At 40.3% G+C, this 16,315-nt stretch overlaps 1 pseudogene; it reads right to left on the bottom strand.

The window, feature by feature from the left end:
• Nucleotides 1–4,003: 4,003 nt before the first annotated feature.
• LOC101676128 lies at nucleotides 4,004–4,525 on the bottom strand (annotated as a pseudogene).
• Nucleotides 4,526–16,315: the final 11,790 nt, after the last annotated feature.

Here is a 16,315-nt window from a genome sequence, read left to right as displayed (position 1 = left end):
CGAATGTTTATAGCAAAAATGTCCACAATAGCCAAACTATGGAAAGAACCTAGATGTCCATCAACAGATGAATGGATCAAGAAGAAGTGGTATATATACACAATGGAATACTATGCAGCCATCAAAAGAAATGAAATCTTGCCATTTGCGACAATGTGGATGGAACTAGAGCGTATCATGCTTAATGAAATAAGTCAAGTGGAGAGAGACAACTATCATATGATCTCCCTGATATGAGGAAGTGGTGATGCAACATGGGGGTTTAAGTGGGTAGGAGAAGAATAAATGAAACAAGATGGGATTGGGAGGGAGACAAACCATAAGTGACTCTTAATCTCACAAAACAAACTGAGGGTTGCTTGGGGGAGGGGGGTTGGGAGAAGGGGGTGGGGTTATGGACATTGGGGAGGGTATGTGCTTTGGTGAGTGCTGTGAAGTGTGTAAACCTGGTGATTCACAGACCTGTACCCCTGGGGATAAAAATATATTATATGTTTATAAAAAATAAAAAATAAAAAAAAAAGACGGTTAATAAAACTGGTGCTGAGAGTGCTGTTGGGTTTTAAAATAAATAATTAATTAATTGGTTTTTTGAAATGTCATGAATAAATAGTTTCAAGCACTTTTGCAGCATTTATTTATTTACTGGTAAATGTTGTGCTACTAATAAATCACTCCTGGGGCATCTGGGTGGCTCAGTCAGTTAGGCATCTGACTCTTAGTTTCAGCTCAGGTCATGATCTCATGGGTCATGGGATCGAGCTCCACATGGGGCTCTGTGACCATTGGGGAGTCTGCTTGAGGATACTCTCCTCTGTCCCTCCCCCTTAAAATAAATACATAAATCTTAAATAATAACAATAATAATAAATCACACTTATTTACACATTAAAATGTTATTAAGTACATGAGATATTCAAACTACATTCTTTGAAAATTAAAAAGGAAAAATTTAATGGATTTCTTTTTCATTTAATGGTTCTTCACATGGTGGCAGCATTTCACAAATGAAGTAAAATCATTAAGCAAGGGAATACACTGATGGAATAAAAGAGCTGAGTAAGTTATAGCCTCAGCCTTGAAGGAACTTGCACGTTTTTAGAGAAGATGAATAGATCTGTACTTAAGAATGTGCAAAATATAAAAGTTTATGTAAGTTATAAAGAAATAGGACCACATTTTTAAAAACAAATAAGCATATCTGAGTTTATACACCAAAACTACAGTTATCTCCTTTAAAAAGTTCCCCTGGAAAGTATACACTGTCATTTTTCTAAAACTTATTTGATTGAAAGATAAGTTATGATGATAAAGTAATGGGAATGGCATCACAGAGAAGCATTAGGATATAAAATGCCCAGAACATAGATAAGTGATTTTTCTAAAGGGGTGACTATTCTTGAGGATCTTTCCATGATCTATTCTCCTTTCAACATTTTCTTTATCTATCTATCTATCTATCTATATTCTTAATATATATTATTTATATATATATATTTCTTAATTTTTATTTTAAGTAGACTCCATGCCCAACATGGGGCTTGAACTCATGACCCTGAGATCAATAGTCACATGCTCTGCTGACTAAGCCAGCCAGGTGCCCCTCAACATTTTCTACATAAGACCATAACAAGGTTCAGAAGTGCTGATCGAAAGGAACATTCAATTGTTAAATTCCCATTCAGGAAAGTAGGTCAAGCTCGGATCCAACAGTGTGGACATTTTTGCAATGGGAAACAACCAACCACAAAAGGAACTGACTTTGAATACCAAGTGAATAGACTCATTCTAGAAGATACTCTTTTCCCTACTTAAAACTGTTGTCAGGAGGCAATGGTGGGAGTAAGTCGTAGTCTCATACCTTCCTATACAGCAGAAACAAGCATTTTCAGAGGATATTCGTGGACATACAAAAATATTCTAAAGGAGTTTATATGGTAAGAGAAATAAGGCTAGGGGCCCCTGGCAGGCTCAGTCAGTTAAGTCGCTGTCTTAGCTCAGGTCATGATCTCAGGATCCTGAGATCAAGCCCTAGGTCAGACTCCCTGCTCAGTGGGAAGTCTGCTTCTCACTCTCCCTCTGCTGCTCCCCCTGCTTATGTTCTCTCACTCTCATTCTCTCTCTCTCTGTCAAACAAATAAATAAAATATTAAGGAAAAAAAAAGAGAGAAGTAAGGTTAATGAACTTTGTGTGTCTGAGAGGGGTCTGCAATATCAAACATAAGCATTGGTACATGTCAATGGGCACCCCATATGAAACAGGTCAAGATTCTAATTAAGTGAGATCAAGAATATCACTGAATCAGGACACAAAGGAGTTCCTGAAAGTCATTCTAAAAGCTTCTGACCAGGCTCTTCAGTGTGCCCTATGATAATGCTTTGGTAATAGCGTCATTGCCATCAAACCCACTTGTATATTTTGGTATGTTTATTCCATAATGTGGGTTCATTTGTGTTCAACCAATTCTTTTTTATCCCAAGTTTAAAAAAAAAAAAAAAAGGTTTTATTAAGGGGGATTCTGAAACTGAAAGGACATTGTGTTTCTGATCCAAATGGACACTGTATATTCTTTACACCCTGATTTGCTCACAAGTAGATAGAGTATCAGTCCCATTATATAGTAAGCAGGGCCATTTGGTAAACATCCTTACATTAACCAAGGATTGTATGTGGTTAGTGTTTAAATTTGTTTCCCTCAAAATAGACATACAGAGGTTTCTTTAGTACTATACTGACATATACCTCTATGTCAACATTATCATCATTCCTAAATGGGTCACAGTGGAAGAACTCAGACTTTGTAAGGTCCCCACTGAGGCTGGTTATTCTGTGTATTAGCCTCTTGTGACGAAGTTTTTGCTCTTCCCCATCCTGCTCCATGCCCCAAGAAGCTAACCTGGAAGTCTGCACTGTCCAGACTCATCTGCCCTCTGTCATTTAGTTAAGTTTGACAAATGCAATGCAGGAGATTAGAGAGGAAGAGGAGGAAGAGGTCAGGGATTTATTCCTGCTGCTCTCTGCCTGGTTCAGGAGCACCTGTGTTCCTTTACAGATGGCCTCAGTGCTCGTTGGGTGGCTTTCCTCCAAGGATTACAGCCCTTACCATGCTCCAGTAGTGCTCTCTTTTGGGACTTCCTGCTGTCTCCTCAACATCCTCTGTTCGTTCCTTGACAATCAGTCACTACATCAAACCCTCTTTGATTTCCCCATTGGAATGGCTTCCTGCCTGAAACATATATCTTCCATGTATTATTTTCTTGTATATTATTTTTTCTCATTAACACAAATATTTATTAACACTATTTATACACCAAAAATAGGTTGAGTGTGAAGTTTGGATAACTTGAAGTCACCATTTGCTTCTGCACAAAGGTATTTTCTTATTTATTGATGAACATTTTTCTTTGCCATCCTCAGTTTTTGTCCAGATATTGGCCTCTGTCAAATATTTTAAAATTAGCTTAGTTTCTATTAAATAAAACTAAAAGTGATTCTGTGACAGTGACTATATGGTAACCAAATACAGCTGATGTCAAATATCATTTAAAATGTTTCTTGGGATGCCTGGATGGCTCAGTCTGTTAAGCATCTGCCTTTGACCCATGCCATGATCTCAGGGTCTTGGGATCCAGTTCTGCATCAGGCTCCCTGGAGCCTGCTTCTCCCTCTGCCTGCCACTCCCCCTGCTTGTGCTTTCTTTTTCTGACAGATAAATAAATAAAATCTAAAAAAACACACACTCAAAAAGAAAACAAACAAAACAAAAAAACCAACTTAAAAAAACCCCACCAAAATTTAATAAACAAAAGACAAACCAACAGAAATGGAAAAAAAACCCTGTTTCTTGATCATCTCTGTCAGTTTGTGCTACTTATGACAGAGAGGGATGAAATTTTATAAATTCCAAGCCTTATCTGAACAGTGTGCATATAAAAGTTGTCTTTTAGTTTAGTGAAGGGGTATCCATGAAGCTGTGGACCTCTGCATTCTTGCCCCTGCTCGTCAATAACAGCCATCCTTCCAATTGTCCTCTTTCAGGCGACCACAGGTTGTAGGATCTGGCAAGGGTCCATGAATAGGTTGTGCAAGTTTATTGTGAGGCACTGGTAAACCCCCAGGAGAAGGGGAAGTGGGTATCTTCAAGCCACTTCTCACTGTGGTTGTTCCTGCAGATCTGGTTGAAGTAGGGCTATTGATATTGTTGGGAAGATTTGCTGGGACTGTGTACTCTGAGCCATGGGAGGGCCCGGCTGGGTAGGTGATTGGTATGAGGTGTTGTTTCTTTGGTACCTGGAGAACGAGAGCCATGGTTTCTTTTGGTACCTGGAGAACTAGAGCCATGGTTGCTAAGTGCTTTTACTGGTTGCTGGAAAGCCAAAGGGGAAGATACTGCAGGGAAGCAGAATTTGCCTGGAGAGGTATGACTGAAGCCTGAGGTTGCATATGAGGTATTTCTCTATTTGACACGTGAGAATTTAAGTCACTTCTGCTGCTTTTCACTGAGTCAACTTGCATGTTCGATGTTTAGGACTCTCATTCATTACTTAATATAATTCCCACAATGCCCCTGTTAGAAGTATCACTCTGAAGACCACCAAAACAGAATCACACTTACCACAAAGTTGTAACTTAGAAGTAAATCTACATTTGGCCAACTCTGAGCCTTTCTCCCTCCACTTCATACAGTTTCCTTCTAGAAGGTTTGTTAATACTTACTTAGCAAATCATCCGTAAATATGCTATTATTATTCCCATTTTGCAAATGGAAACTAAGAATCAAAACCATCTACTCATTCCACCTCACAAACATACTTGACTATTCACATTATCGTGATTTTACTTTGCCACTCTCTTTATCACAATGTCTTAACTATTGCAGGAAATTTTTGTCCAGAGAGATAAAAGTTAAAAATAACTTCAATGTTCCTTTCAGGAACTTCCTGAAAAAATCCATTTTTAATGAACATAAGACTGTTTGGCTTCTCAATAGATAGCATCAAATAATTCTTTGCTTTCTGATTTTTCCATACCTTTAGCTCAAAGCCCTCATTTTGCTGTACCCACAAATCCTAAAGCATTCTGCTGTGATCTTTACCCCGCCCTAATTAAAAGCCATCCCTTGCCTTGAAAGACTTGCCTTAAACCAAATACCGAAACTTCATATTACAACTTTGCTCTCTTCCTTCCAAGATGCTACTAATTCATGGTCAAAGCAGTGTTCTCCCTTACTGAGGTAAGCAATAAATTCAGATGTATCTTTTCAACAGGTTATTTTGATGGAATTTTTGAGGATCCAGCATTTGGCAACACTAACACTTTAGGGACTTAAATAATCACCCAAGTTCAGCTAGATAGGAAGACATGGAGCTGAGACTCAAACTGAGGCCTTATGACCCTGGAACCCTCCCATAAATAGCACACATTTTTGCCTCTAATAAGTTATATTATTAAAAGAAAATGTGACAAATCACTTAGCATAAATGTTACTAATTGGTCACTAGAATGTTTAACACAGTCCCTGATGGCTTTGTATAAGAGCACTATCTTTTCAGGTATTCAGAAAAAAATTATTAAAAATTGGTCTTTTTTTTTATCATCTCCCAAAGCTTAACTTTTTAAGAATTTTGTTACTTAGATTCACAAATGTATCAAGGTAATTAGCAAAAGTAATAGTATTTCTTTATATATCAACTTGTCATATGAAAATGTTGAGCTGTGTTTTATCACTACTTAAAAGTAAAAATGGGACTTGCCTTTACATGGCATTATGCATCAAAGTACTGATTTCTGAATTGTCTTCACTGTACAGCACTGATTATTTTATCATCTGAATGAAATAGAGCAGAATTTTACTTGTTCTAAAAAAGTAGTTATTATAATAAAAGTAGGCATTTCAATAAAACAGCATATAATTTTATTCTTGAGATACCAAAGGCAATAACTCAGAGAGACTTGAGTAAGAATTATCACTTTTAGATTACATATTTGAAAGCAATTATGAAAATAGGAACCAATGAATAAACCAAAGGAGTCAAGAAAATTCCTAGAAAATTCTGGAAATAGATTATCTCCCTCTTGTTTATTTTATTTTTCTGGTGACCTATGTCCTTTAGGAACTCTCAAATAAATCTGATGCAAACAGAAGTTAATGTTTAATGTCATTTTAGTCTGATGATATGGGGAGCGATTCACTAAGGCTTCCACTGAGGGGACTCTCAGGATTAACAGACTCTCTACCCTCTCTCTGTGAATTATACTGGATGATTCCCACAGCAAACTGACCCTCAGCACTGCCATACTAGCCCCCATTCTATCCTTGTACCTGTGCTCCCATCAGCTGAGTTGTATGCTTCCCTAGACTCAATTGTGTTTGATTTGGAAACCTTGTCACTGTAATACTATAACAACTACATGTTAATACTTGACAACTACATACTACCCAAGATGACAGGTTGTAAAAGAAAAATGTTGCTGCTGTGAAAACTAAATTAAATACTTCAGAAAGCAAATTGCTTTTTAAAATGAGATTAAATCAAATAATTATAAAGAATTAGGGGAAAAAAAACTTTTAAGGCCTAGAAAAATTTTGCTTTTAGCTTTAAGATCTTTTTCTCACTTGAAACACACTAGGAAATGTACATGAATTATGTAGATGTATATGAAAATGTAGATGAATTATGAGTATAGTTTTGTGAAAAAGACTATCTGGAACACCAGTTACCAGATTCATTAATTAAAAAAAAAAAAAAAGCTTTGGGTCTACTATAAAAGGAAGGTAGGTAAGTAAATATGTATTTATATGTTTGATGTAAAATTCAAAGTTCCAGTTTAATATGTATCTATTTTATGACTGTCTAATGACTGACATTTCTTGATTAACCAATTGTGATGGTTAATTTTACATGTCAATTTGACTAGGCAATGATGTGCTTAGATATCTGGTCAAACACTATTCTGACTTTGTGAGGGTGTTTTTCGATGAGATTAATATCTGATTAGGTAAACTGCGTAAAGAGACTGCCCTTCCTAATGTGGGTGGACCTTATCAAGTTAGTTGAAGGCCTAAAGAGAACAAAATTCTGACTCTCCCATTAGTAAGAGGAAATTCCTCCTGCCTACTTGAGCTGGAATATCAGTTTTTTCCAAGCTTCGCACTCAAACTAAAACATCAAACTTCATTGTGTCTCAAGACTACCAGCTTTCAGACTAGAACTTACACCATCAGCTTTCCTGGACTCACATTGGAACTGTACCATAGACTCTTCTGGGTCTCCATCTTGTTTACTACAGATCTAGTGACTTGTACTTGAACATTTAAAGGTGATGGCAAAAAGAGGAAGAGCAAATGAGGAAGACTGAGGACCAGGTAAGGAAGTAAAAGAAAACCAGGAGAATGTGGGATCATTCAGCCCCTAAAAGAATTTCAAGGAGTAACCAGTTGTGTTAAAGGCCAAAATATCAAGGAATATGAGGTCAAGGCAATCCCCAATGTATATAGCAATATAGCACAGTTTGTTGTGACCTTTATGGAAGAAATTTCACTGAAATGATAGGAATGAAGTCAGATTATAAGGACTGCAGAGAAAATTATAACTTTAGTTAATGAGGTCTATCAGACACAAGTGGTTACTTCTGTCCATTTTATAACACCATTGAAAAGATAGCAAAAGAAGTTTTTTCTAAAGAGTGATAAACCCAGAAAAATAATGATGAAATTCCAACAAGCTTTTGAAAGATGAGAAATGGACAGACTGTGGTTATGATGTAGCAATCTAGAAAAGGTAAATTGAAAGGATGAGGGGCAAGCAGACAAGGAACAAGATGATTCATGTCTCAGAACCCTGGAAGAACTTGGTAACTTTAAGTCTTAGGGATCTCTGAAAAATCAGTTGGCAATTTGTTTATGAAACAGCTTTTCACATCTTCACCAGTCTTTAGCCAATTGGTACCCTGTCCTCATACTACAGAAGACTGGAACTTCCCTATCTATGAATGTTGAAATCTTTCCCCAAACAATATGAAAATTCTCCCAGCTTCACTTGTACATAACCAGGTGGGAGAATAGAGAATCACTGTCAGGGAAAAATCTGCCAGTGGTGAAGAAAAAAAAAAACAAAACAGAGAAATGCTGATATTTGTGTGCCCTTCAATGAAAAATTCAGCTTATTGTTAAATGATGTTCACCAGTGACTGATTCTGTTCATGCAAATAGAACTCTGAACATGAAATATAACAAGAAAAAAAAATGCAAACAAACTATTTAAAAAAAAATAGAAAATGTAGGGGCACTTGGGTGGATCAGTTGCATCTGTCTTCAGCTCAGGTCATGATCCCAGGGTCCTGGGATCAAGAGCCCTCTGCTGCTTCCCCTGCTTGTGCTCTCTGTCAAATAAATAAATAAAATCTTTAAAATAAAATAAATAAAATAGAAAACACAAGGAGGATCAAGAAACTTCAAAAGATATTTTAATAGGATCTTCACAGAAGTACAAGATGATATTGCATCCACAAACAAAAATAGAATGTTATTAAAAGGAATTACTAAGCCTAAGAATGGGCTTTGGACACCAAAAATATATGAGAATGAAAGACCCGCGCATCCCCTTACCCAAGAATCCAACACTGCCACTGGATGCAATCAGCAAGAGGTTCTTTATTGTTACGCAGGCGCCTGCGGGTGGTCAGCGCGCGCCTGCGGGTGGTCAGCAGCTCCTGCTAGCTGAGCACACCCGGCTGGGGTGGTGCCGGGTTTTTATAGACAGGTACAAACAAGTTTTGGGTGGAGCGCAACTGATTGGTTGACAGTTAGAACTTTTGAAAAAGGCATATGTGGAGTTTGCTGATTGGCTCTAAGGACCCACGCGCGGGAAGAGAGAGGCGGGAAGGGGGAACAAGAAGGGGGAAGGTAGGAATGCCATCATGGCGTCTCTATTATTTCTATAAGCCAAGCGGTTACAGAAGGGCAAAAGAGCGATTAATAAGCAATTAATAACCTAATTTACGCCTAAAAGCCAGCGGTTCACAGAAAAGGAAACAAGCGGTTAGTTATCCTATCTATCTTCTAGGGGAGGGGTCTTTCATTCCCCCCTTTTTCTTTATCATGGATAGAATCTTCTATCCATTCGTCTTGTTCTTGCATGTCCTGCCCTTGCATTGAGCTAGTCCAGGGCTCTGTTTGTTTGAGGAGTTGGTATCGCTGTGTCAGTACCATAGTCTGAACAACAGACCGGCGATCTTTAATGAACTGTACTAACCTGTTTAAGACACAAGGACCAAAAGTTAGAATTAATAACAGAATGATGAGAGGGCCCGTTATAGATGACAACAAAAGTAGTAAGCCAAGGCAATCTGTTGAACCAGTTTTCGTGGTGGAGAAGGGTGAAGAGGGGGTGCAAGGCATCAGCCCCTTCTCCATCCTCAGCCAGCCTCCTGCTCCTTCATCATTTCCCCCTGAACAATTTTGACTCTTAAATCTTTAAGGTGGTTGAAGGTGGAAGGTCTCATCTTCTGTAACTTCTTCCTGCTGAATAGGGGCGTAGAGCTGTCCCTACCTACTGGGGTCAATATTGATCAGTGGAGGAATGTATAGGGGAGTTACGAAAGGCGGAGGCAGCCGAATCCAGCGCTGACAGCGAAGAGGCGTCCTCTCACGCGACAAGGATCGTCTGTCATGGTGAAGTCATTGCAGCAATGGAGTCTCGGCACCAAGTAGAGAAACATTGAACAAAGCAACATATTAAGGTTAATGAGGTGATAAAAATGAGAAGCCCGAGAAGGAGATTTGGCCATAGCCCTCCTTCAAACCAGGAACTTAACCAATCACTAAAAGAGAGAGAGGGATCTTGTAGGGCCTTAATCTGGGTGTTCATATCCTTTATTATTCCTGTGACATTTTTGCGATAGTCTGGGATGTACACGCAACATTCTGTTTTGATGATTGCACATGTGCCACCCTGGGCTGCTGTCAGGACATCTAAAGCCATCCTATTTTGTAGGACTGCCTTGTGTATCTGTGACACTTTGGTATTAAGCAGGGAGATGCCATTTAGTGGATCATTGAGTGCCTTTGTAGTATATTTATTAAGGGCTTCTACATGCCACATGACATCCTCTAGTCCCGCAGATGGAACAAAAATGGATGCTAAGTGATCATACCATTTAAAAACAGATCGTGTCCATCTTTGTTTCAAGTTGGGGAGATTAGCTGGAGTTGTAATGGTTTTAGTAATGCGCCCATGGATCCAGGCAAATCCTAAAGTACAGCGACCTATCTACCCTGGAGGAAGCCAGGGCCACAGGTTGGTTCCACATATCCAGTGGGTTTCGTTTGGAGCTGGCCATCTAATGCCAGGTCACCTTACCCAATCAGTAGCAAAACATTCAGTAGCCTGGAGTACTATTATTTGGGAACACATTTTTCTAGTGGTAGCCGTTCTCGATACTGTGTGTTATTTGTCCAAGTATCCTACGTATGATTCTTTTGTTCCCAGCATAAAACTGCCTTTTAACTGAGCTGTCCAATCGTGGGTGTGAACCACAAATATGTATCCCGGATCTGATATATGCCATCTTCAGTATAGCGATAAGGAGGGTTTTGTAACTTAGGCCCATATTTGATTGGGGAGTTATGTCTCGATAGCAATCCCCTTTCCTTCCAAATAGCTCCATGGGCATGTAGTACCAGGAAAGCATATTTGGAGTCAGTATAAATGTTAATTCTTAGACTTTGGCAATTGCAAAGTGCTAGTGAGCACTATGGCACACCTAGCTTTTCTTATTCTTTCTATGAAAACTACTGTAAGCAAGATCAATAACCTTTTTTGCTCTATAGAGAAAGAAGTACAATGGTCAGGTTCAGGCATACAGGTAACTAGGTTTAAAGTTTGACAAGTTTTATTTCTGGCATATCTGTTAATGTAGCCCAGTATTTAATAAGTTGGCCTCCATCATCCATTGGTGGCCTTTGCCTTCTAAGACAAATCTGGACCTGATGTGACATCATTACAGTCAAGGACTGTCCCATAGTGAGCTTTGAGGCTCTTTTATAGGAGGGCTGTTCCATGCTTAGCTAAAGCATCTATTTGCAATTGCACCTCAACAGAGGTGGCCTCTAGGATAAATATGACTAAGGGATGAAACCAATAAGACGACCTTTGAGTGGTCCAGCCTTAACAATATCCTGATTACAGAGGATCATTGTCAAGTGAGAAAACTTGTCAAGAGATAAGGGGAGCCCCCCATGGATCATCCAATCCACTCATAAAGAAAGTGGGGTCATCCATTATCTCCACAAGTCCATAGTTAATCCTATGGAGTGTGGTATGGTGGTTTTTAGGCAATTTCATTATCCCAGCCACACATAAGGTGTTAGTTAAGTTATACAATTGTAGGGGAATCAATCCCATTTTCCAGTTGTTTAATCATGTGCTGTGGGGTCTGCTAATATCCCCACAAAATAATAAGATCGACTAAAGAAGCTATGGTGCAACTTCTCTGAAGTTTACCTCAAATTGTTTAGCTTAGGTAAACAAACATTTAAAGACAATCAAATCTAGAATTTAACATCCATAAAGGTGTGTTACTAAAACAATTTTTCTCTCTAAAATAACCCTCATTTCCAGAGATAGCCAAATCAGTACTAATTCACTTGTGAAACAAGTCCAGTTTTAACAAACTTGGCCTAATTATTTACATAAGCTCAGCAAGAACAGTGACTGTGATCAATAGATCTTTTAGAATCTGCTTTGCTGGAACTTTGTATAAGGAATCTCTAGGTTGAACTTTTAGTAGCCTCTCCGGGCCAGAAGCCAAGCCCTGTACTTGCCATGAGGCATGCCTGCAATACCTTTGGGTGAATTCCTCTTCCGGAGACTGCACCTACCAAGGAGTGACATTCTTTACTCACCTGGTGGGGCTGCTGGGAACTCTGTAAGCAAGGTATCAGGCCAACAGTCCCAAGGGGCTTTATGGCTCCAGGTTTCATAAAGTCAACCTTAGTTCCTTAAAGCTGTCTGGTCATATCTGAGTCTTTTCAAATATGACATCCCAGTCAAAGCCTTGGTAAAATAACCCGTGTTTCCAATTCTTTCCTGTTACAAGGAGAACAGATTCTTATTGAACTTATGCAAATGACTGATTGCCATGGAAGAAAGAATACTTACTAAGACCTTTTGGTTTCAGAGGGTTCAGATAAAGAGAAAAGTTGAATGCTTTGAGCACTTTTACAAATGAGCACTTTTACATCTCTATAAGTTACAGATAACTAGGAGGGAGTATCCCTAGTCTGTAAGAGCAAACAGTAGAGAGAACCAGCAATGTTTAAAGTAAGACAAAACATTAAGAGACACAACACTATCATCTTTTTAGTTCATTTAGTCCCATGTTACTAATTCTGGTGAATGCGGCTTTAGTCCGTTTTGGAAATTTCTTACCCATTTCAGTTTTAGGATTTTCAAGTATATCAAATATCTGTATTTGTCCTGAAAGTCCTTTATAGGAATCTCCTTGAAGATAAAACTCATTTTACCAGAGAATTTAAAACAATTATAAATTACAAAAAACTCAGAATAGATATGGTTAGAGCTAAAGAGACATGGGAGTTTACAATTTAGCTGCAAGTAAATCAGGTTATTTCTGTGATACATAACATTTCCATAATTACAGTATCAAGCAATGATCTCTCAAAACATTAAAACTTTAGGAAGTGCGTAGAATCTCTAGAATAGTTATAGTATTTTCCCAAATGTAATCCAAGGTTTATCATTGGTTCCGTAGTACTTCATGAGCAACTTCACATACCAAGGAAAAGCCTGAGTTAAAGAGATTTACAATTTAAATCTTGTCAACATTTGCTAGAATCTTATGAAGTTTTAAAGCACATGCCCAAATATAATTAGGGATGTTAAACACCTGATAAACAAAAAACATAGAAACTGGTTTTTCTTAACAGATCAATTGATCTAAGAAAACACTGTCCTTTTGAACAGAGAATTTCAGTCTTGTACCAATGTACCTTTAAAACCCATTCATTTCAATCTTAATCCATTCTTGACCATAGATAAAATTCCTTTTCTGAAGATTTCCCTTCACAAACCTTCTACAACTTTCCTTTGCATTCAGGTTTTGTCCCAAGCCATTTCCTTCTAAACAACCATCTCATTTAGGACAAAATTACCTTCCTTTACCTTCAACAAAATGTATTCCCATTCCTTAAATCTTTCTTACATATCTCCTACTTTCCTACATACAGAGTTTCCCTTTATTTCCATCAGTCTTAGTTACACTAAGCAGAACTTTGTATTCTTAGAAACACCTTTAGTTATTAACCAATTGTGAACTGTTACAACAGAATTCTTCAGGTGGCAATTTATGAATCAGTTAAGTAGAAAACAAGCTTACCAGCAGATTTAAATACTCTTAGTTTCTTTGCAGTAAGTAAAAAAGCACAAACCTACATCCAGTAATTAATGACTTAGCATTTTATCCTGTTTGGTTAAGACCTAGATGTCCACAATTTAATTCCATTTGTCATCCAAGCAAAACTTTAAAACTTTCAGGTTACCAAAGACTTTGAAAGCTACTTCAGCAATTACCCATTAGAACTTTGAGACAGACAATTAACCATCAGTTTAGTCATTTCTTTGCTAACAAATTTTAACAAGTAACACAAGCTTATTTGACCTTCAGTAAACTTTGATAGAATAAAAGCTTCACATTTACTGCTGTTACTTCAAAGACAGGTCTTATCTTAATTAAACCAATAAACTTAACTTAGTTCCAACACTGATTTACGTTCCACCTGGGCCCACTCCGTTTTGAATGTTTACCTGAGACATGTGTGGGAAGATCTGGAGTGGGTGTTAGGTCCAGGGGGTTCTCTTCTTGCTCCTTGACAGTGAAGAGAGGAGCTGTGGTGCATGATCTAGAGGCTAGTCATGCAGGTTGCACGCGCGTTGGTACAGAAACAGAAGGGGAAAACAGAGGAAACAAAGTGCTGCCAGGAGGCAGAGAAAAGATTCCCGGTTTCAGAGCTCATAAGCCCCAACAGAGGAGCAGACGCCATGCTTTCCCACCAGCAAGGGGGGAGGGGTTAGGCAGTCCAAGTCAGGCCAGAGAACACAAGGAAACTTCCCCGAAACAAAGAGTTTCGGCAGCTGCTTGGGAATATTCCTTATAGTCTCTGTCTCGAGTTAGACCAACCCCAGTTGGCTCCAGTAATAGCCATTTACATGGGAAGTGAGTGAGGGAGAAGCCCCCCACATCTATTAGGAGAAACAGAGAGAAATAAAGCCAGAGTCCCCTTAAAAAGAATGTAACCTTCATGACCAGTTCAAGGCATGACCAGTACAAGGAACATATATCCACATTTAAAGACATAACATGGAGACATACATGAAGACATACATTGTTGGCCTCCATTCGGAGTCAAAGAAAACACCAAGGACAATAAGTAAGACACACAAAACAATTAACAAGAAGGACGCTGCGCGATTTCGGTACCGAACCGAGAGTACAAATCCAACCGGCCCAGGGGAACCACGAGGTCTCCCTGTGGCGGACAGAACCAGCCCAGGGGAACCACGAGGCTCCGCTGCGGCGGACAGAACCAGCCCAGGGGAACCACGAGGCTCCCCCGCGGCGGACAGAACCAGCCCAGGGGAACCACGAGGCCCCCCCGCGGCGGACAGAACCAGCCCAGGGGAACCACGAGGCTCCCCCGCGGCGGACAGAACCAGCCCAGGGGAACCACGAGGCCCCCCCCGCGGCGGACAGAACCAGCCCAGGGGAACCACGAGGCTCCCCCGCGGCGGACAGAACCAGCCCAGGGGAACCACGAGGCCCCCCCGCGGCGGACAGAACCAGCCCAGGGGAACCACGAGGCTCCTCTGCGGCGGACAGAACCTTGATCCCTGGGGCGTCCCCCAGGGTGGCAGGGGAGAAGTCCGAGTTCGTCAACTCCTTCTCAAGCTGCCTACAGAATACAGAGCAACAACACGCGCTGTCGTACAGTCCTATACTACCGAAGCATAGGCAAAACAGAGGCCTACAAACGAGAACACGAGACTGGATACAAATGAGAACATGAGACAGGAGACAAGAATGTTGGCCAGCTTACCTCCCGGTGGGAGTCAGTTGGATCCGTGGGTAGGAGTCCGATGGTCTCGGTGGAACCTCCAAATGAAAGACCCGCGGATCCCCTTACCCAAGAATCCAACACTGCCACTGGATGCAATCAGCAAGAGGTTCTTTATTGTTACACAGGCGCCTGCGGGTGGTCAGCGCGCGCGCCTGCGGGTGGTGGTCAGCAGCTCCTGCTAGCTGAGCACACCCGGCTGGGGTGGTGCCGGGTTTTTATAGACAGGTACAAACAAGTTTTGGGTGGAGCGCAACTGATTGGTTGACAGTTAGAACTTTTGAAAAAGGCATATGTGGAGTTTGCTGATTGGCTCTAAGGACCCACGCGCGGGAAGAGAGAGGGCGGGAAGGGGGAACAAGAAGGGGGAAGGTAGGAATGCCATCATGGCGTCTCTATTATTTCTATAAGCCAAGCGGTTACAGAAGGGCAAAAGAGCGATTAATAAGCAATTAATAACCTAATTTACGCCTAAAAGCCAGCGGTTCACAGAAAAGGAAACAAGCGGTTAGTTATCCTATCTATCTTCTAGGGGAGGGGTCTTTCATTCCCCCCTTTTTCTTTATCATGGATAGAATCTTCTATCCATTCGTCTTGTTCTTGCATGTCCTGCCCTTGCATTGAGCTAGTCCAGGGCTCTGTTTGTTTGAGGAGTTGGTATCGCTGTGTCAGTACCATAGTCTGAACAACAGACCGGCGATCTTTAATGAACTGTACTAACCTGTTTAAGACACAAGGACCAAAAGTTAGAATTAATAACAGAATGATGAGAGGGCCCGTTATAGATGACAACAAAAGTAGTAAGCCAAGGCAATCTGTTGAACCAGTTTTCGTGGTGGAGAAGGGTGAAGAGGGGGTGCAAGGCATCAGCCCCTTCTCCATCCTCAGCCAGCCTCCTGCTCCTTCATCATTTCCCCCCCCCTGAACAATTTTGACTCTTAAATCTTTAAGGTGGTTGAAGGTGGAAGGTCTCTCATCTTCTGTAACTTCTTCCTGCTGAATAGGGGCGTAGAGCTGTCCCTACCTACTGGGGTCAATATTGATCAGTGGAGGAATGTATAGGGGAGTTACGAAAGGCGGAGGCAGCCGAATCCAGCGCTGACAGCGAAGAGGCGTCCTCTCACGCGACAAGGATCGTCTGTCATGGTGAAGTCATTGCAGCAATGGAGTCTCGGCACCAA

This window comes from Mustela putorius, unplaced genomic scaffold, assembly GCF_011764305.1.
Source record: "Mustela putorius furo isolate JIRA1106 unplaced genomic scaffold, ASM1176430v1.1 tig00000165_pilon_pilon_pilon, whole genome shotgun sequence".
Lineage (NCBI taxonomy): Eukaryota > Metazoa > Chordata > Mammalia > Carnivora > Mustelidae > Mustela > Mustela putorius.
This window is presented reverse-complemented; position numbering and strand designations above follow the sequence as displayed.